Source organism: Ochlerotatus camptorhynchus, unplaced genomic scaffold (genome assembly GCF_037179485.1).
Source record: "Ochlerotatus camptorhynchus isolate MF236.1 unplaced genomic scaffold, CSIRO-AGI_Acam_v1.1 ptg000007l, whole genome shotgun sequence".
NCBI classification, from domain to species: domain Eukaryota; kingdom Metazoa; phylum Arthropoda; class Insecta; order Diptera; family Culicidae; genus Ochlerotatus; species Ochlerotatus camptorhynchus.
The window spans coordinates 3,331,276-3,352,550 of NW_027040499.1; the positions used below are offsets into that span (position 1 = coordinate 3,331,276).

Below are 21,275 nucleotides of genomic sequence, written 5' to 3' on the forward strand. Positions count from 1 at the left end.
TATCAAGATTTTTTAATTCAATCAATAGATTAAAGATGTACTGATAATTAAATGGAGGGATTTCAAGCTAAAATGTTCTGATCGCCAAATATTCATGATCAATACCGAAATTTCGCATAAATGTCCAACCCATTTTGTGTGGTGTGAGCTGCTGATGTTCAGTGTTGCACAATGATTAGGGAACTTTCATAAATAACGTAGTAGTTAAGGGAGGAGAGGGGTTTCAGAAGTTGGGACCTTCCATGTATTAGGTGTATTGCAAAACACCCCCCAATTGGACAAAAATATACGTAATTTATGGATGGCCCTAATTTTACTTCCAAGGCTGTGTCGCAATGGGCGAGTTGAATTTAACTCGTGGTTAAAAGTGAGAGATGAGTTATCGAATAACCCTGCTATACGAGCGTAGTTATTTTGGACCGACTAGTTAATTAGTTAAATGTTGGTAACCATGGCTGAGTTCTGTTTGAAAACTGATCAATTTCCGGCATTTTCGAACATTGAAAATAACATACGAAATGTCACGTTTAACCACGAGTTAAATGTAACTCGTCAATTGGTTCACAGTCCAAGAAGTATTTCTCGATTACTTTTTCGAAGGACCGTATCAGCTTTTATAAACAACGCATTTGATCGTCAATTTGGCGTAACTGGTAGCTCGCCCACGCATGCTAGTACTACCATCAGATAGGGGAAAGTTTTCGCAACCTGTTAGCGGTGTTAATATGTGGGGCGAGTAATTAGTTATGCCAAACCAACGATAAAATGCGTTGTTTACAAAAGCTGATATGTCCTTCCGAAAAGTAATCGAGATTTGTAGTTATCATTCAGGCAAGGAGCACTTGCGCCATCGAGGCGACACGCCGGTACCAGCAGCCAATGATCTCGACGGAAACGACGCGCAAAGTTCGAGGTGCAAAACTCGAACTCTGCTCGTTTGACAGGAACCGCCTTCCTACTGCTGCTACTGCTACTGCTTCTGCTACCTGCTTACCCGCCGTCCAAAGCGAAAATGAGTTGAAGCAGTAGTAGTAGTAAAATTATGTTTATTTCTGTTGATTATGGTAGTACATTGATTTATCATTTTAATTGATTAGCCTACTTGGCTCTTCATCTTTGTTTAATTTGATATTCTAATTTAATATTTGCGTTTTTCAACTAGTTTACAGAATATCCTTTTAGGGATGTGTTTTATTTGAATTGAAAAAAGTGATAACGTACCTAACTACGAGTACAACTTAACCAAACGTGCTAGATCGCGTATGATCTGATGATTTGATCTCAGACAGGTGTCTCTGAACCTTTCCAGGATGAAAACTCTCCGTTCTTCTAATGTTTGAATTCCAGCCAGGAAGTGGATCTCAGAATTTCTAGTCCGCGGGGGACTGTTTAGGACCATCCTAAGGATCTTGTTCTGGATCCTTTGGAGTTTAAGGTGATGGCATTTTGCGCAACTCTCCCAGATTGGCATACCGTACTCGATTACAGGAAGGATGATTTGTTTGTAGACAGCAAGCTTATTTTTCAGGGACAGGGTTGACTTCCTGTTGATAAGTGGATACAACGATCTTATCAAGATGTTGCACTTGGTTTTTGTTTTGTCAACGTGCTCCCTGAAAAGAAGCTTGCTGTCTAGTGTTAGCCCGAGGTACACGACCTCTTTGGACCATTCCACCAATGTGCCGTTCAGGCAGATCTTGTTATTCTCCGACGGAACAAGTCTAGGAGATTTAGAGTGTGGAAAGATAATGACCTGGGTCTTTGCCGCGTTGATACGGATCTTCCAGCTGTTGAAATATTCAGACAGGACGTCCAGGCCTCTCTGAAGTTTGGCAGTCAGAGCTCCGATGACCCTACCCTTGTAGACGATGGATGTGTCATCTGCGAACAGAGACAACGATCCACCATCAGGGAGAGCCGGCATATCGGAGATGAACAGGTTGAATAGGATGGGGCCAAGGATGCTTCCTTGTGGAACCCCGGCACCGATGTTGAAAGCATCCGATGTGATGCCATTCAGAGAGACTCGGAATGTCTGATAGATAGTTGTTTATGATCTTCACTAGGAAGATTGGAAGACCGTACTGCTGCAATTTGAACACCAGGCCATCATGCCAGACATTGTCGAACGCTTTTTTAACGTCCAACAACGCCATGGCAGATGTTTTCGAAACAGATTTGTTCCGTCTGAGAATGATTGTTACTCGAGTCAGCTGGTGGACGGTCGAACGACCTTTCCGAAAACCAAACTGTTCCTCGAATAACAAGTTGTTTTCATCGGCAGATATTAGGAGCCGGTGGTACAGTGCTCTTTCGAACAGTTTTGATAACCCTGAGAGAAGGTTGATTGGTCGATAACTTGAAGGAGAGGACGGATCCTTCCCAGGTTTCCGGATGGGTATGACTTTAGCTGACTTCCAACACGAGGGGAAGTAGCCAAGTCTGAGGCACTGATTGAAAATCAGTGCCAGATGGTTGTAGAATCTGGAACTCAAGTGTTTGAGTTCCAGATTCAGGATGTTGTCGAAACCTGGGGCCTTCATGTTTTTAGATGATTTGATATAGGCCAACAGTTCGTCAGTCGTAATCTCGGATTCCTCTGGAAAAATGTTAGGGATCTGAAGAAGATTGGTTGCATTTTCAGCAACCTCAGATTCATGAGGGCTGACTATGTTTTGTCCGAGATTATGGGAGCTGACGAAGTGTTGACCTATCGCGGCAGCCTTCTCTTCAGGAGTTATCAGATGAACCACTGGGTCGCCGGGACGATCCAGTGGGTTCAGTGGTGGAATGGGCCTAGGCTTGTTTTTAAGAATTTTTCTAAGTTTTCAGAAGCGCCGGGAAGCTTCGAATCGGTTTACCGAGGACTTAACTTCGGCCACCACCGGGTAGTGGTCCGAGCTCAGCTCCTGGAATGCCACAGGTTGCGAGACGTTGTGTCCCATGTTGCTTACGAAGATGTCGATGGTCGCATGGACCCCAGACCGACTCAACCGGGTGGGAGAGTCCGGGGCCAAGATGGTATAGTGGCTCTCTTGCAGGTCTTCATTTAGGATGATGCCGTTTCTATTGCTCCGACCGTTGCCCCAAGCTTGATGTTTTGCGTTCAGATCGCCAGCGATGATAAAGTTCCCGCTCCTCCGGGTGAGTTTGATGATGTATTTGCGGAGGGCCCGTCCCTGATGTTGGTTTGCTTGGGGCAGTAGGCCGCGATGATGGTGATTGGGCCAAGTGATGTGCTCACCTCCACTCCGATGGCTTCAATTGTTTTCAGCTGGAAGTTTGGTAGCAGCCGGCAACTGATGCTCCGTCATGCAGCGATGGCCACTCCTCCACCTCCAGAGCAGTTCGTTCTACGTTCAGTTCGGGCTTCAAATGCGTCTCGGTGATGATAGCAATGTCCGACCTCCTTGATGTTGAGGATATCGAGTAGCTCTCTATGCTTGTTCGTCAGTGAGCAAGCGTTCCAATTTGGAATTTTTATAGCTTCACGGTCCATACATGGTGACGAGTGACAAGGCAGTATGAAGTTGTTCACATCGAGTCTTGCAGGTGCGCGGAATGACGATCACCTCTGCAACCAGCGTTACTAGTTCCTCTGATGTTAACGGAGATTCGTCAACTGAGTCACCTGAGGCAACACGGGCACCCCCATAGGCATCTCTGATCACGCCTTCCTTCGGGAAGTAAAGCCGTTGGTCCCCGATTGAGTTGATAGGTCGATAGGTAGGGTCCAGGTGTGGGAGCTGCCTCCCTGGCGTCAGTAGCATTGGTACTCAGCACGGAAAACAAATCTCGCGTCACTTTTCGATAGGTCCTATCTATATTGATCGATTCTCTTCATCGACTCTCTTTCGTAAATAACTCGGCTTCAAAAATGGCCGTCTTCGTCGAATTAGATGCTAGATTGTTGCTTCTTTCATCGAAAATATCCAGCCGTGGCGATTCAAAGGAAAAGATTGATGAAGAGAATCGATCAAAGTAATTTGTCCAAGTAAGGTTACATGAGCATTTTGTGTGGTCGTTGGGGGCGTGTGGTTCTGAATATGGACAAACAGGCAGATGAATTCTATTCCTACTCTTTACTGTAATAAGCATGGTGGCCCTGAAAATGGTCGTTTGTTGCCAAAGTTGGTGATGATTTAACCTCCGAAACCGTACAGAGTGCGTCTCTGTCGCTTCAAATCGTAGATGACATCCATGGCCGCTTACGCTTGGCGTGTTTAGTGTACACCTTCAGCACACCTCGTAAATCAGACCGGAGATACGTTTGACACCGCCACGGCGAGCCAGACAACGGATGGTGGTTATCTCGAAGAACTTTGCGATGACGCTTGGCACCTTTTCCTCCTTTGCCACGACCAGTCACTTGTTGCTTGATGCCGTTCGCCATCCGAAGCGAAAATGAGCTGTTGCCATACAGCAGCGCTGCTTTATATCTTTTCAGGTTAAAGCAGAATGATGTGCAACCAAGTGGTACTCGATTATGAGGACTGGGTTTGGGAAGAACGTTTAACAGTGATAAAATTATCACTTTTTATTTGTACATTGGACAATGCCTGACATTACCACTTTTTCAATTGCTTCTCGTTAAAAAACCATCAGTCGTGAGTAGTGCCAATGGAGAACTAGTCACTCGCAGAAAATCAGAGCATTTGGTTGAAAACCCACCGAGAAAAAGCGGTGGGTGCAACTCAGTGGGTAACGCGTTTTTCGGGGGAAAGCTGTATTTCTGATCGCCTTTTTTGTTTAAGGCAGAGTTTTTTTTTTTCAAAAAACCGGGAAAAAACCGGGAATTGGAAAAGTATTTTAACCCTCCGGAGTACTCGCGCGTTGTACTTTGTACAACAGTGTGAGTTTTCCATTGCCATTTTGCAGCCGAGCTACCAATCGTTATGAAACCAACGGGTATTCATTAAAAAACTTGTTTTTAACTAAACAAGCTAAAATTTTATCACAGTTAACCCACAAAAATGCGGATAATAGAGAAAATGTGAATGGATACCGCGTAAACGGTGTCCTTACTACGTGGGATTTGACCTAATTGGTTACAGTATGGAAAATCTCGAGATCCTGACCAGATAGAAAATTACTGTCTTCGGCAAAGTTGTTCTAGAGATCATAATTTTTTCGCTGGTGGAGAGTAGTTCACAATTTTCTCACTACGTAGCGCTAGAATAAATGTGAAATTATCGCATGTGATATATCTTGAGATCATGACCAGATAGAAAATTACTGTCGTCGACAAAGTTGTTCAGAAGGTCAAGGCGTTTTCGTTGGTGGACAGTAGTTCAGCGTTTTCTCACTTCACGGCACTAGTATACATGTAAAATTCTCGCATATATAAAATATTTCTAGATCCTTACCATATAAAAAGTTACTGCCTTCGGCAAAGTTTTTCAGGAAGTCCAGATCTTTTCTTTGGTGGAGTAGTTCAGAAAATATACATGCAATTTTCGCATATACAATAGCTCGAGATCCTGAGCAGATAGAAGTTACTGTCTTTGACAAACTTGTTCAGGGTGTCAAGTAGTTTTGGCTGGTGGACAATAGTTCCGAATTTTCTCACTACACGGCGCTAGTATAAACGTGAAATTCTCATATAAAATATCTCGAGATCCTGACCAGATAGAAAGTTACTGGCAAAGGTAAAGCTGTTCAGGAGATCATAGCTTTTTTGCTGATTAACAGTAGTTCAAAATCTTCTCAGTAGGTAGTGCTCGTATACATGTTAAGTTCTCGCATGTGATACATCACTAGATCCTGACGAGATAAAGAATAAATGTCTTTGGCAAAGTTTTTCAGGAAGTCCAGATCTTTTCGTTGGAGGACAGTTGTTCAGAATTTTCTCCCTACTCGGTGCTAGTATACATGCAATTCTCGCATATACAATAGCTCGAGATCCTGAGCAGATAGAAAGTTACTGTTTTCGGCAAACTTGTTCAGGGGGTCAAGACTCTTTGGCTGGTGGACAGTAGCTTAGAAATTTTTCACCACATGGCGCTAGTAAACGTGTACAATTCTTGCGTATGCTAAGCTCGAGATTCTGAACAGGTAGAAAATTACTGTCTTCGAAAAAGTTGTTCATGAGGTCAATGCCTATTGTTTGGTGCACAATAGTTCAGAATTTCACACTACGTGGCGCTAGTATACACACTAAATTCTCCCATAAAATATCTCGAGATTCTGTTCAGATAGATTTCTCTAGTGGACAGAAGTTCAAAATTTTCTCACTACGTAGCGCTAGAATACACGTGAAATTCTCGCATGTGGTTTGTTTCGAGATCCTGACCAGATAGAAAGTTACTGTCTTCGACAAAGTTGTTCAGGAGGTCAAAGCATTTTTGGCTGATGAACAATAATTTAGAATTTTCTCACCACGTAGCATAGATGTACAATTCTCGCATATGCTATATCTCGAGATCCTAATCAGATAGAAAGTTACTGTCTACAACCAGGCATACCAAAAGTACCGCCTCATGACAGTATTCCAACGGCTGACGCTTTCTTTTTCCTATGACAGCCTTGAGATTGAGCTATAAGCGACAGCCCACAGTGAGGCTGTTATACGACATGCAACGTTGCCGTCTTGAGCAGTACACGACAGCTCGTTCTTAGTCATGTATTTTGTTCGTTCGGCTATGACAGCCTCGGATGGTCATTCGTAACGTTCCTCGTACATACAACAAGCAGTCCGTCAAACTACCAGTATTACGCCGGAGCTCGTTCGGTTGCTATCACGTTCGTGCTGCCCATTGCTAAATTTTCATCCGATATATTTTTAAAACGCGCGGTCTCCGGCGAAAAATATAAGCCTACCCGACACGAACCGGACTTCTACCAAACCCCAACTTGATGTTGACCCGACATTGACCCGACATTTGGTCAACGTCGACCATAAATTGACCTTACATTGATCCGACATCGGGCCGACATATATGTTCGGGATCATTCTTCTGGGTTTCTTCCATACTCCACTGCTGTATATCAATTGTATATAATGTCTCGTGACAGCCTTTTCGAGACAGCCACTTGGGTAAGCTGAGGGATGTCGTCGGTTTGTGAAGGCTGTTGTGACGACAGAAACATTGAGAACCTGGTCATAAAGAAATGTATAAATACAGCCCATTCGGTTCACTACGTTCCAAGCACGATGATTTTAGCAAAGCGGGTATAGATGCGACTGTTCTAATACAGCTTTCATTCGCTCGTGCGTGCGCTGTTGCCAATACACTTCGAATTCAGTTCATAACGAACGGTAGCAAGCGGTAGTAAAGCACACAAAGCAACAGTCAATTCAGGTATAAACCAACTGTCGCGAGGAGGCTGTACTATTTGGAAGCCTGTCTACAACAAAGTTATTCAGGAGGTCAAAGTCTTTTGGCTGGTGAACAATAGCTTAGAATTGTCTCATAAACTCTAGGCTTTAAACCCCTGAACAACTTTGTTCAAGACAGTAACTTTCTATCTGGTCAAGAACGTGAGATATTTTATATGCGAGAATTTCACATGTATATTAGCATCATGAAGTGAGAAAATTCTGAACTACTGTCCACCAGCCAAAAGACCTTGACCTCCTGAACAACTTTCTATCTGATCAGGATCTCGAGATACAGCATATGCGAGAAGTGTACAAGTATACTAACGCTACGTGGTGAGAAAATTATTATCTACTGTTTACCAGCCAAAAAGTCTTGACCCCCTAAACAACTTTGCCGAAGACAGCAACTTTCTAGCTGATCAAGATCTCGAGCTATTGAATATGGGAGAAAGGCACGTATATACTAGCACCGCATAGTGAGAAAATTCTAAACTATTGTCACCCAACAAAAAGATCTTGACTTCCTGAAAAACTTTGCCGAATACATTTACTTTTTATCTGGTCAGGATCTAGAGATATTTTATATGCAAGAGTTTCACATCTATAGTAGCGCCGCAAAGTGAGAAAACTCTGAACTACTGTCCACCTGTGAAAAAGCCTTGACATCCTGAACAACTATGCCCAAGGCAGTACCTTTCTATCTGGTTGGGAACTCGAGATATTTTATATGAGAATTTTTCGTGTATACTAGCGTCGCGTAGTGAGCAAATTCTTAACTATTGACCACTTTGTCAAGCAGTTTTGGCGTGACTTTCTACCAGCGATTTCATAAAACTGGACCACCTTATTTCTATTTTTTTATGAAACGCACAAATTTTGGCTACTTTTCTCGAGGTTCTAGAAGGAAAAATTTCAAAATAATGTTTTATTTCAAAGTTTGAGTGGTAGGAAACGTCATTTTAAGTGCTCGAATGAAGTGGTTAATTGAGCACCAAGCAATAGGCTTTGATGTCCTGAAAAACTTTGTGAAAGTCAGTAACTTTTTATCTGGTCAGGATCTCAAGATATATCACATGCGAGAATTTCACTTGTATACTAGCGCTACGTAGTGAGAAAATTCTGAACTACTGTCCACCAGCGACAAGGCTATGATCTCCTGAACAACTTTGTCAGAGACAGTAACTTTCTATCTTGTCAGAATCTTGATATATTCCATGTTGTAATCAATTAGGTCAAATCCCACGTAGTATGGTTACAGTATTCGCGGTTTCCATTTACATTTTTCCTATTATCCGCATTTTTACGTGTTTACTGTAATCAAAGTTTAGCTTGTTTAGATCAAAACAAGTTTTTTTGAGGATTACTCCTTGGTTTCAGATCGATTGGTAACTCAGCAACAAAATGGCAATGGAAAACTCATGTGTGTTGTACAAAGTACAACAGCGCGAGTAACGGAGGGTTAAGCAGAAACGTCAAAAAAGGTGTCTCAAATGCACAGTTGCGCCTAAATGTAGGCAAATTCACTGGTGATTTTTCGAAAAACCCTGAATTTCTTGAAACATTCTACCGCAATTTATTAAATAATTCGGATTCATTGACACTAAGTTTAGTAAAACAAGATACTTGAATGGTAATGACATCAATCGTTGCAGTCCTATGATCATTTGTTTGGATGTTGATAATGTATGCTACTTAACGTCAGCTCTAAAAAATTGAAATTTATGCAATATTTTTTTTTGCTAGGCAAAATACATCATGGCAATCATTGGAGTCTCATGATGATATACTGTTAAGATTTCTCTTGATATCTATGAGAAATCTATGAGATCTAAGATTGGGCCCATCGCTAAAAATCTACTATTTTCAATTTTATCTAGATGAACGCGTCATTGGGACGGTACTAATGGATATTTTTGGTCGCCATTGAAATTTTAGTCGATTGCTGAATTTATGTATGGGCCTAAATTAGGGGCATATAGGCCGACATTACATCCATTTCCCCTACATATTTCATATCCGCACTGCTATCATTTCCAAAAACATCGAGGAAAAATTTCCACAGTATTGTTCTTAACTAGCTTCCAAGCTTCCAACCCATCGGTCCTTTTCAGGACCACAAATTACTAATAAAAGAATAAACTAAAGAGTAAGAGCTTGAATCCAAGACGTATCGTCCAGGATTGGCTTGTACTACATGGACATCGACAGAGCACCTCAAAAACAAAACTCTCAAATTGCTTCCGAATTTCAACCTTGTAACAAGTACGCTTTTCCATTTATTTATTTAGTTATTTATTTGCACAGAATTCCTATTATACAATTTTCACATTTAAGTATATTGCATGAACGTTAGTTTTTTACAATTAAATTCATAAATGTATTCACCGCCAAGGAACGTACGTCCACATATATATAGTTACACTTGTCATACAAAAACCAACAAGTTCCCGATACGTTCAGCTCATTCACTCCATTTGACCCGAATACGCTACCTGTTCGTTAAAGTCCGGGGTTCGAATCCGAACCGTTCTCTCTTATAAAAGAATAACCAAAAATAGATTGAAGCAAGATAGTATACTGAAATTGCATGACAAGGAAAAAGATGTAGCATTGAATGTTCTTGAGAGAAAGATGATGAAAATTGTCGTTTGAAAGGTCGTTGAACTACTTCGGTAATTTGACGTACTTCCGGCCACGATGACCGTTGAAATCACGCCTATCTGAGGGTATCTGGAACTTCTACTCGTTCACTTTGACTTGAACCGTGGAAGAGGCGGGAGTGCGAGTAATTAGTACTTAAGTGTACTTAGTGTCGCGGTGTGTTTTTAAAAATGTGAGGAGTCTAAAAGACTGATTTTAATGTTACATCTTTGTGCCTTTCCGTTAGCCTGTAGAGTGCAATCTGTATGTAAAAAGTTCCGTGCGGTCCACTTATTGTGTGTGCAAAGTGTGTGGAGATGTATGTAACTGACGGCGTTCGACGGCTTTTTGTTTAGGATCGTTTTTGTGTAGGATCGTTTTGTGCAAATTGGAGTTTACACCGCATCGCTTCTAGCGATAGATGGCTTTGCTCGGCACACCGCAATCGAGGAAATAAATCACGCTCTCTAGACTCCACGCTTCAACTTCAAGGTTCCCGGTTCGGGGGAGAATTCGGAAGGGAGACACCGTTTAACTGTTCTCCGGCAGAGCGTTGGCCAAATCCGCCAATGTCAACCACGTGAACCCACGTACATTATTCGTCTTCGACGATCCCCGCGTTGACATTTGCGCCACCGGCAGTCGGCGCTAGTTCAGTACCAATTCGAGGGTTCGATTGGGAATTTCCGCACCATATCAGTCCGGGGTGCAATGTGCAAGACCACCACCGTTTGAATAGACTGCTACTTTGCCGACCTCACTCCGACAAAAGGATGCTTCTGTGCCTACACGGATGAAGCAGCGACGACAATGACTACCGAGAGTAAATAAACGCATGCAAATCTCCACACACACAAACACATGAGCTCGAAGAAAATTAGCAAGTTAGGCTAGCAATCGCTAGAACCAGATCAGGATACCGCACACACGATTAGGGAGAGCTAGCTAACAAACGAACAAATGGGAAAGGAACAAGTGCCATGAATAAACCTAGGTTAGGAACACGAATAACCCAGGTAACAAATTGATGCTTAACAAGTGTTCTTTCAACGATTTTAATTCAGACTTAGTTTGAATAATTGTTGTACATAGACCATTTTACCCCTTTGTTCAGCTTTTAAACATCTAAATCTGGTGATTTTAATCAGCCCAAAGCTTAACAGCAATCTCAATTATAAGCTTTTCAATGCAGTAACCAGCAGTCTTTTCCAACCCTTGTTCAGCCTTCATTTTTTTTATTAAAAAAATATAATGGAAGACCGCTTCATATCTTATATTTTTTATGAGACTGCTTTAGAATGTTGCTGACTAATTGGATTTACATATTTATATTGTTATTACATGTCTAAAAATTACCTTTACATTTTGGGATTCAAACCGGCAGTCACTGATTCACAGGCGTCAACTATACCCACTCAACCACATAAGCATATTTGAGGCAGAAGGCAGGATCATTAACACGAAGCACGTCAAAATTAAGTTGAATAATAGCAACCGGAAGAGTATTATACAGCAATGCAGAATTGTAAACAATAAATAAATTAAAAGTAAAACATTCTTCTCATTTCAAGTGCAGTAAACACAATGTGGACACAAGTGCGTGATGTATTTCAATGCTATTTTAGTGCTATAATTGAATTCTACTTTTGAAATGTGGTATGATGAATGGTTTCGTTTGTTAACGATATAGTATCGAATCGAATTGACTCAATAGAACTGTTATCAAAGCTTAATTTTTACATATCTTCTCGGCAACTGCGAACTCGAAATATACCTATTTACTACAAATCACTATCGCACAAATTATGCCGAATTTGGTCCACTAAATCAAATTATGACTGCTTACAATAAACATAGTGAAGCTATTGATTTTATAATGACAAAACCCAGATTAAAGCAGTACTTTAATTCTATTCGTAATTTTAATACATGACTCGTAACTTGTAAAAAATGGTTTACATCTGATTGACGACAAAATAAAATAAATACATAAATAAAATTAAATGCAATATAAAGTGGTGAACAGACAAAACACAGGAATACTAATGTTAATACTTCCGACGTCATCGCAGTCCACTTCTATGTGGAGCTATTCTTAAAAAAAACTCCTCTTCCTAGTCTCTACTGCTGGTGCTGCTTGGGATTAGAAAGGTAGGCAGTGAAATTAGAATAACTAAAAAGTCGGAAATGCAACAAGTCATATTATTCTATCAGAATATTTGAAGCGCATTGCTGGTTTGTGGAGTAGTATTAAGCTTAAATAAGTCTTGTTCAGTCTTTATATCAGCTAACTTACAGAGGTTGAATTATGAAGATACAATTCGTTTCATGCACTACTAACCAACTGTATATTCAGCCTGGTGTTAATCAGCTTCGTACACCTTAAATCAACCAGTAATCAACTTTTGTTCTTACAATTCAGCTTTAATTGTTACTTAGGAAATCGACAGTGAGCATGCATAAGGGCGAATACGCGAGTATCGATTCTCTTCATCTATTTTCTCTTTGCATTGCTACAGCTAAGCGAAACAATTTTCTAGAATTTGTTTAATGCAGAGTAGTAACAGGTTGTATTGGCTATCAAAAGCAACAGCAAACGCACCGAGAAACATTAAATCTAGCGAGTTATTAACAACATAGAAAATCGACGAAGAGAATCGATCATCGCGTATAGGCTCTTATGCATGTTCACTGTCGAAATCATAAATGATTTCCATTATTAAGCCAAGAAATAAATGTTGTTTTCGTAAAGTAAAAGCTTTCCCCGTAATGTTATTTTTTGTTGGCTAGATTCTTCACGTTTTGGTCGTTCTATTTTGCGTTATTTTTTTGTAGTATTTTTTGTTGTAGTTGAATTTACTCCAGGTTGGACTGCCTGGGAAAACAGTCTCCGCACTCACGTGTCAGGATCGGGGGAGGGAATCGGAAAGAAAAAGTTCCTCCAGTGATGATAAATGTGAGTGGGGTTTTTGTGTTACGGTAGAACGACGGTTAACTTCAACTTTCGCTTAACACCGTTGGAAGCGGCCTCTGTTTGTGAGGATCTCAATCCCTCATGGAATTTCAGTCTGCTGAATCGCTCTTAAACTAAATTTCCGGTCTCTTCCATTCATAAACCCGCCCTGAGGTTGGGTTTCTTGCCGGGCAAATCAAACCTTGACGAGCAGTCATCTTTGGAGGTGGCGCTTAAGCCACTCGTTTTAGAGACAGGAAACGTATTCGGTGGTCGAGATCTCGCAGGCTGCGAGGCGTGCGTTACAACCTATCGAAATTTTTCACTTATAACGAGTTAAGGGGCCTCCCTTAGCGCAGTCGGTAAGGCGCAGCTACAAAGCAAGACCATGCTGGAGTTGGCTGGGTTCGATTCCCGGTCCGGTCTAGGAATATACCAATGTAAAAATGGTACAGGCATCGAAAGCTCTCAATTAATAACTGGGCAAGTGCAATCTAGAACACTAAGTTTAGAGCACGCAATAAGCTAATATGCGATATGCAATAAGCTTGAAATTTGAAGAAGAAGAAGAAGAAGAAGAAGAAGAAGAGTTAAGAAATCAATTTAATATTTATTATACTTTTGCAGTGACATCATAACTACCTTTCGTAATCCTACGTCAAATCTACGGTCGTGTCTTGGATACAACCTCTTACTTTTTTTTAATTCTACTAAGATCTCTGAACATCTTTGCACTTCTGGAAAGGCACCTATCATCTACAAATATTCTTGAACATCTGGAAGTTCCTTGAAATTTAACGAAGTTCTCAAAACCCCCAAGAAGTTCATGGAGCTTTTTCGAATTAGGATCTCTGGCAAACTGCAACGAAGTTCCCTATACTGAAACGAGGATTCCTGAAGTTCCAAGAAGTTTATTGAACTATCTGTAGATCTTCTACAAAATGCCTTACATTTATATGAAGTTTTACGCAGCTCTTCAAAATGCTGCGATATTCGCAAAACTTCTACAAAGTTTGCTGTACTTCTACGTTTCTCGATCATTTTCTGCGAAGTTCTACCAACGAAATGAACATGCATACTAGTCCAATAGACGTTGGTGGCCATAGCAGTTTTGACTTTTTATTTTTTTTTATGCGAGGGTAAATAAATTGCAGTGATATTTTTAAAGCAACATGTTTGAAAAATGTAGCATATGCAGAGCTCTGCTAACGTACAATGGTCAGTGAATCCGGAAATAAGAATTGATGGCTACGATTCGTTTGTTCCTGCCAACGTTTACCCCCGAAATTTTAACTGAAACATTCAGCAAACAAAGCTGCGGAAAACATGAATGAAGGAATCATGCCTCATTATTTGCTAAGCGTAAAATCTTCACTTTTGTTCCAAAAGCGCACGTGTCGAGGTCGTTACGATAATTCACATCCCATAAAATTGGAAATGCAACACAATAAAAACCCTCATTTTATTAGTTAAGCTTAAACTAAGTATACTACTTACATTGTCGTTATGTTTTCCTCTCTTCTCAGCTACCACCAAGTTTAAAAACATGCGATAATCCAATAGAACTCGAAAGCTTCACACATTTGACCGGTGCAAAATGTTGAGGTGCATAAAAAAAGAACTTATGAATGGTCATGAAATCACTGCCATCTGCGGCGGCTATTCAGCCAATATTTGTTCAACTTTTGCGCACTCGTTTGTTCGTCGTCGCTCTCGTATTAACACCCAGAGCCACTATTTACACTTGCCGTTTCACAAATGATCACTGAACGGAGAAGAAGCGTGCACATTCATATATGTACTAACGATAGCGACGGGTTGAATAATTAGATTCCAGCTTCTACTTTATGGGACATCATTTGTTGAGGCATCCTCCAATTTGTTTCACTTTTTTCTTTACACTGGACACTTCGTAGATGACGACTTAATTTTCAAATTTTCCTTTGTGAATATTTTTTACCGGCTTAATCTCAATCTTCCGGTTTCAAGAAGCATCCAATTTGTTCCGCAACGACCCCTAATTACAAGTTGTAGCACACGGGACGGCTAAATTGGCGCAGACACACAGACACACAGTAGAGCAAACGATGGCTTTTCCGACACTATAACACTTTATCTCTGCGGCAAAATCCCTTCGCGAAAACTTTCGATTCCCCGTCGCGTTTGCTTTCCGTTCCAGCAACCCAACAAATGGATGCAAATGTACACCAAGGTTTCCCCGCAGCAACAACATCGACGACAACAACAACAACGGTGACGATTACAAATAACAGCAGCAGAGAGGGTGGTGGCAAATTGATCACTTCACTCGGCAGGACTAGACACCTCAGGAGGTGAGTCAAAGGCAGAACGGCGCTTGGCGACAATGAAAACGCCTACGACGCAGGAGGGCAACTGCCAAGCATAAGCCACATGGGCACCTACCAATCAGCAGCTTGAACTTGAAACACATTCACAGCTGACACACAGTGACTTCCTAATGTCGCAGCCAGGTTACCACCAAAACACGTCCAAACACCACGCGCGCCTTCGACGAACTGATTTGAACTCCACCGCGAACGAAACGAACAACCACCAGCACCGCCGGCAAGCAATTTGATCCTCACAACCGAAAACGAGGAAAAGGGATTTCCCAATCCTCTCCCTCCCAACCCAACCCGATCGACCAGACCACACACACGCGCGACACCGGTAGCAACAATCGCACAACGTCGGTCGGTCGGAGTAAAGGCCCTCTCTCACCGTATAGGTGGCCAATCTCACACCAATAGCGAAAGCACCCTCTCGGCCGGCAACAACACATCAGTTTCCGTCCGGAAAAACAACAACGCCGATTAGGTGGGTTCCCGTCGTCACCCCCGTCCTACCGGTGAAGGAAAGGAATTGGGAGAGGAAAATGCGAAAAATCAGCTGGCCGCTGGCCGAGCGAACTAAACACGTGCGTGAGAGAGGAAAACAGTGCACCATATGGGAGAATATAAGAGATTCTCTCAGAGCGCAAAATAAGTTACGAGAGAACACGAGCGGTATAGCACAAGCTATCAAGTTGAATACAGTCAGATTCCAGTTGAACGCATAAAGACCTGCACGGCCGTTGAATCTCACTCAAATTTGGGTTCCGTTCACTCAAACTCGCACACGGAAATGAAATACAACCCAAAATTAAGTACATTTCACTCATATCCCATGATTCGTGCGATAACCCAAATTTGAGTGAACCGTTTAGTTAGTGCGCTATACTGAACCACCCTGAGTACTACAACCGTTGAATATCACCATCGCTGCTACACTTTGATCTTCAAAAAAAGTAAGACGTTGTATCCAAGACTCGATCGTAGATTTGACGTAGGATTACGAAAGGTAGTTTTTTTTTTTTTTTTTTTTTTTTTTCTTTATTAGAGAGATTTTCAGCCTTGGGCTGGTTCATCTCTGCGAAAGGTAGTTATGATGTCACTGCAAAAGTATAATAAATATTAAAATTAAAGCTTATTGCATATTGCGTATTAGCTTATTGCGTGCTCTCAACTTAGTGTCCTAGATTGCACTTCCACAGTTATTAATTGAGAGCTTTCGATGCCTGTTCCGTTTTTGCATTGGTATAATTGTGTGGCAAGTCCAATCCCAATGCCCAGGGAAGTCGAGAAATTTTCCATCCCGAAAAATTCCTAGACCGGACCGGGAATCGAACCCAACCACCTCCAGCATGGTCTTGCTTTGTAGCTGCGCCTTTACCGACTGAGCTAAGGGAGGCCCCTTAACTCGTTATTAGTGAAAAATTTCAATATGTTGAAATTCGGAAGCAATTTGAGAGTTTTATTTTTCAGGTGCTCTGTCGATGTCCATGTGGTATAAGCCAATCCTGGACGATATGTATTGGATTCAAGCTCTTACCACAGACAAACAGACGTAACTCTTTGAAAAACTTGTTCTTGAAAACATAGTATCTCAAAACATATAACCTCAGTAACGACATCTCTCTGGCTTCTCGCGGAAAACAAGCTTGCTTGCTAACTCGTAAACAGTATTGCATAAAAGTTCTATAGAATGTATAGAAACGTCAAAGTGATCTGATGCCAGCGCTGCGGCGAGTAGTTCGCGGAACTGATAATATTCAAATCAACCGTTAAATGCATGAACGAAGATACACAATGAAGAGTTACGTCTGTTTGTCTGTGCTCTTACTCTTTAGTTTACTCTTTTATTAGTAATTTGTGGTCCTGAAAAGGACCGATGGGTTGGAAGCTTGGAAGCTAGTTAAGAACAATACTGTGGAAATTTTTCCTCGATGTTTTTGGAAATGATAGCGGTGCGGAAATGAAATATGTATTAGGGAAAACACATTAATCACAGAATCTGAGCCTACCGGACGGTACCTACGTTTATAGTTATTTATGCAAATGTTAAGCCCCTTTTATTAAGAGAATTCAGCATGGTTTTTTTTTTGCCTAATGCTCGTAATAGGAGGGGCTTAAAGTTTGCACCTAAAGGCATAAAGATCGGTACCGTCTGGCATGCTCAGGGCTTGGTATCAATATTCGGCGACTGTGTTAGGGAAATCACGGAAACGCCTCGTTTTCTGATGACAAAATAACGCATTGACGTGCACAAAACGCACGGAATTTCTTGCTCAAATCTTTCCCATCGCGATCAGTCATAATAATTCGAGTTTTTTTGCTTTTTCTAGCGTCCTGGAGAAAACCTTACGAAGTGTCTTTGGTTTATTGACATGGTCATGTGGTATTCGGTCATTGCGAGAATTGAATGTACCACTTCAATTTTTTTTTACTCTTTATTTGTTCCAAATTCAAAATAAATTACATTTCATTTTAACCTAGGTGCTTCAGTTACTACAGTAACTTACCAGCCTTAATTGTTATGTTATGATAATATATTTATATATCTATGTATTTTTACATTGTTCCTGTCTTTGAAATTCATTATTTTAAATAGGTTTTTTAAACCTGCATGTCAGTATAACAATTGATATCTTAAAACTAAAAACTAAAACTAAATCTTATCTAAGTATAAAGGGAATTAATCGTTGCAATTAAGGATTGCAACGATTTTTGCCTGAAATTATTAATTATTTTGTTGGACATTTGTTCTAAAGTCTCAACATTCGAAATTCTATGTACCTCAGTAGTACTGTACCAGGGAGGTAACTTCAAAATCATTTTCAGAATTTTGTTCTGAATACTTTGAAGTGCTTTTTTCCTGGTAGTGCAGCAACTAGACCATATTGGCACAGCGTAAAACATGGCCGGTCTAAAAACTTGTTTAAATATTAGAAGTTTATTCGTCAGGCAAAGTTTGGATTTCCTGTTTATAAGAGGATACAAACATTTAATATATTTGTTACATTTGGCTTGAATGCCCTCAATGTGTTAATCCAAGATATTTCACTTGGTTTGACCAGGAAATTGGAACTCCGTTCATAGTGACTACTACTAGGTTTCAAAGAGGAAGCTCTAGGCTTATGTGGAAATATTATAAGTTGAGTTTTGGAAGCGTTGGGAGAAATCTTCCATTTTTGTAAATAAGAAGAGAAAATATCTAAACTTTTCTGAAGTCTGCTGCAAATAACACGAAGACTTCTTCCTTTAGCGGAAATGCCTGTGTCATCAGCGAACAAAGATTTGTGGCAACCCTGAGGCAAATCAGGAAGGTCCGAAGTGATAATGTTATACAATATAGGCCCAAGAATGCTACCCTGAGGAGCTCCTGCTCTAACAGGTAGTCGATTGGATTTTGGTAATTTACCTGCAGACTTCTGTCAGTTAAATAATTCTGAACTAATTTCATAATGTAAAGTGGAAAATTAAACTTTTTCAATTTAGCAATCAAACCTTCATGCCAAACACTGTCGAATGCTTTTTCTATGTCTAGAAGAGCAACTCCAGTTGAGTGGCCTTCAGATTTGTTTGAACGAATTAAACTGGTAACTCTTAAGAGTTGATGAGTAGTTGAATGCCCATGGCGAAATCCAAACTGCTCATCTGCAAAAATTGAGTTCGTATTGATGTGAAGCATCATTCTATTTAAAATTATCTTTTCAAAAAGTTTACTTATTGAAGAAAGCAAACTTATTGGACGGTAGCTAGAAGCTTCAGCTGGATTTTTATCCGGCTTCAAAATTGGAACAACTTTTGCATTTTTCCATTTATCAGGAAAGTATGCCAAATGGAAACATCTGTTAACACTCCGAATACGGTGGGTAAAAAACTTTACGCCGACTATGAAGCCTCCGAAAAACGTGTAACGGCAAGTTTGCAATGGCACAACTTAGCCATTTCTTAATGAATTTCAAAAATTGTGGTGCCTTTAGAATTCCTAGGGTTTCTAGATGATTTTGATTGCAAAAAACTTGAAAATAGAGTCGTCTACTTTTTTAAAAAGCGAAAAGAGTTGTTGCACGTTTTTTTGAAAGGTGTGTTTGTAGGGTTTTGCAAGTGGCGCAAGATCTGTAATTTAGATTAATGGGCACAAATGTTCACAACTAGCCAGAACACAGTCATGGTTCCTATATATGGATCCTGGAGACAACGGAACGGTCCTCGAAATATCCGGAACATCCGTAAAAATGGTTAATCCATGATCCTGATCCTAGAGCTCTGCGGTTTTTTTTTAAACATTAGGAACTGTGATATAAACAAATATTTGGGATCGTGACATAAAATGTACCTGGATGGCCATGGGACCGTCCTCCGGAAGATCCGGAACATCCGTAAAAGTGGACAATCCATGAAACTGTTCCTAGAGCTCCGTGTTTTTTTAACATTAGGATCTGTGATATAAGAATGAATTTGGGCCATGGACCCAGATGGCCATGGGACCGTCCTCCGGAAGATCCGGAACATCCGTAAAAGTAGTAAATCCACGATCCTGATCCTAGAGCTCCGTTGTTTTCTTGAAAACATTAGGAACTGTGATGATAGAAAAAATTTGGGCTTGTGACGTAAACATGAACCTCGATGTCCATAGGACCGTCCTCCGGAAGATCCGGAACATCCGTAAAAGTGGACAATCCATGAAACTGATCCTAGAGCTACGCGTTTTTTTAACATTAGGATCTGTGATATAAGAATGAATTTGGGCCATGGACCCAGATGGCCATGGGACCGTCCTCCGGAAGATCCGGAACATCCGTAAAAGTAGTAAATCCACGATCCTGATCCTAGAGCTCCGTTGTTTTCTTGAAAACATTAGGAACTGTGATGATAGAAAGAATTTGGGCTTGTGACATAAACATGAACCTGGATGTCCATAGTACCGTCCTCCGGAAGATCCGGAACATCCGTAAAAGTGATCAATCCATGAAACTGATCCTAGAGCTCCGCAGTTTTTGAAAAAACACTAAGAACTGAGATGATAGAATGAATTTGGGGTCGTGACATAAACATGAACCTTGATGGGTATGGGACCGTCCTCCGAAAGATTCGGAACATCCATGAAAGTGGAAAATTCACGAAACTGATCCGAGAGCTCCATGGTTTTCATGAAAACGTTAGGAACTGCGATATTAGAATGAGTTTGGGATCGTGACATAAACATGGACCCAGATGGCCATCGGACCGTCCTCCGCAAAATCCGAAAATTCAGTAAAAGTGTCATTGATCCACGGTTTTTTCGAAATCTCTTGGAACTGTCATATATAAATTAATTTGCGTTCGTGTCATAAACATGTACCTAGAAGGCCATGGGACCATCCTCCGCAAGATCTAGAACATCTTTAAAAATGGTCAATCCTTGAAACTGATCCTAGAGTTCTACGGTTTTTTCCAAAGCATGTGGAATTGCGATATAAGAAAGAATTCGGGGTCATGACATAAACGCGTACCGGAGACGAACCAGCCCAGGGCTGAAAGTCTCCTTAATAAAGATAAAAAAACACGGACCTGGATGACCATAGGACCGTCCTCCGGAAGATACAGAACATCCGTAAAAGTGATCCAGAGGTTTCTTATATCACAGTGTTTAAAAAAGAACTGCAGAGCTCTAGGATTAGTTTCACAGTATGATAAATTTACGGATGTTCCGGATCTTTTGAAGGACAGTATCATGGCCATCCGGATCCATATTTATGTCACGACCCTAAATTCTATCTTAAATCGCAGTTCCAAGAGTTTTCGAAAAAAAACCACGGTTTTTTTCACAGTTTCATCGATGATCCACTTTTACGGATAATCAGGATCTTCTGGAGGACGTTCCAATGGCCATCCAGGTTCATTTTTATGTCATGGTCATTAGGTTCCATCTTTATGTTAAGACTCCAAATTCATTCTAATATCACAGTTCCACGGCTTTTCGTTCTTGGATGAATTTTATGGCTTGCAATCGGGCTAAGGCCTTGTTGTCCTCTGC

At 40.9% G+C, this 21,275-nt stretch overlaps 1 protein-coding gene across 3 annotated transcripts in view; it reads right to left on the reverse strand.

Moving 5' to 3' along the window:
* The window catches only part of Adcy8 (adenylyl cyclase 78C), a 339,012-nt gene extending 323,570 nt beyond the window's left edge, over window positions 1-15,442 (reverse strand). For all 3 annotated transcript variants that reach the window (XR_010517431.1, XM_065217276.1, XM_065217289.1), the window contains exon 1: window positions 14,412-15,442. The gene's annotated coding sequence lies outside the window, so the exon portion shown is untranslated. The remainder of the gene's footprint in view (window positions 1-14,411) is intronic.
* Between the last annotated feature and the right edge of the window lie 5,833 nt (window positions 15,443-21,275).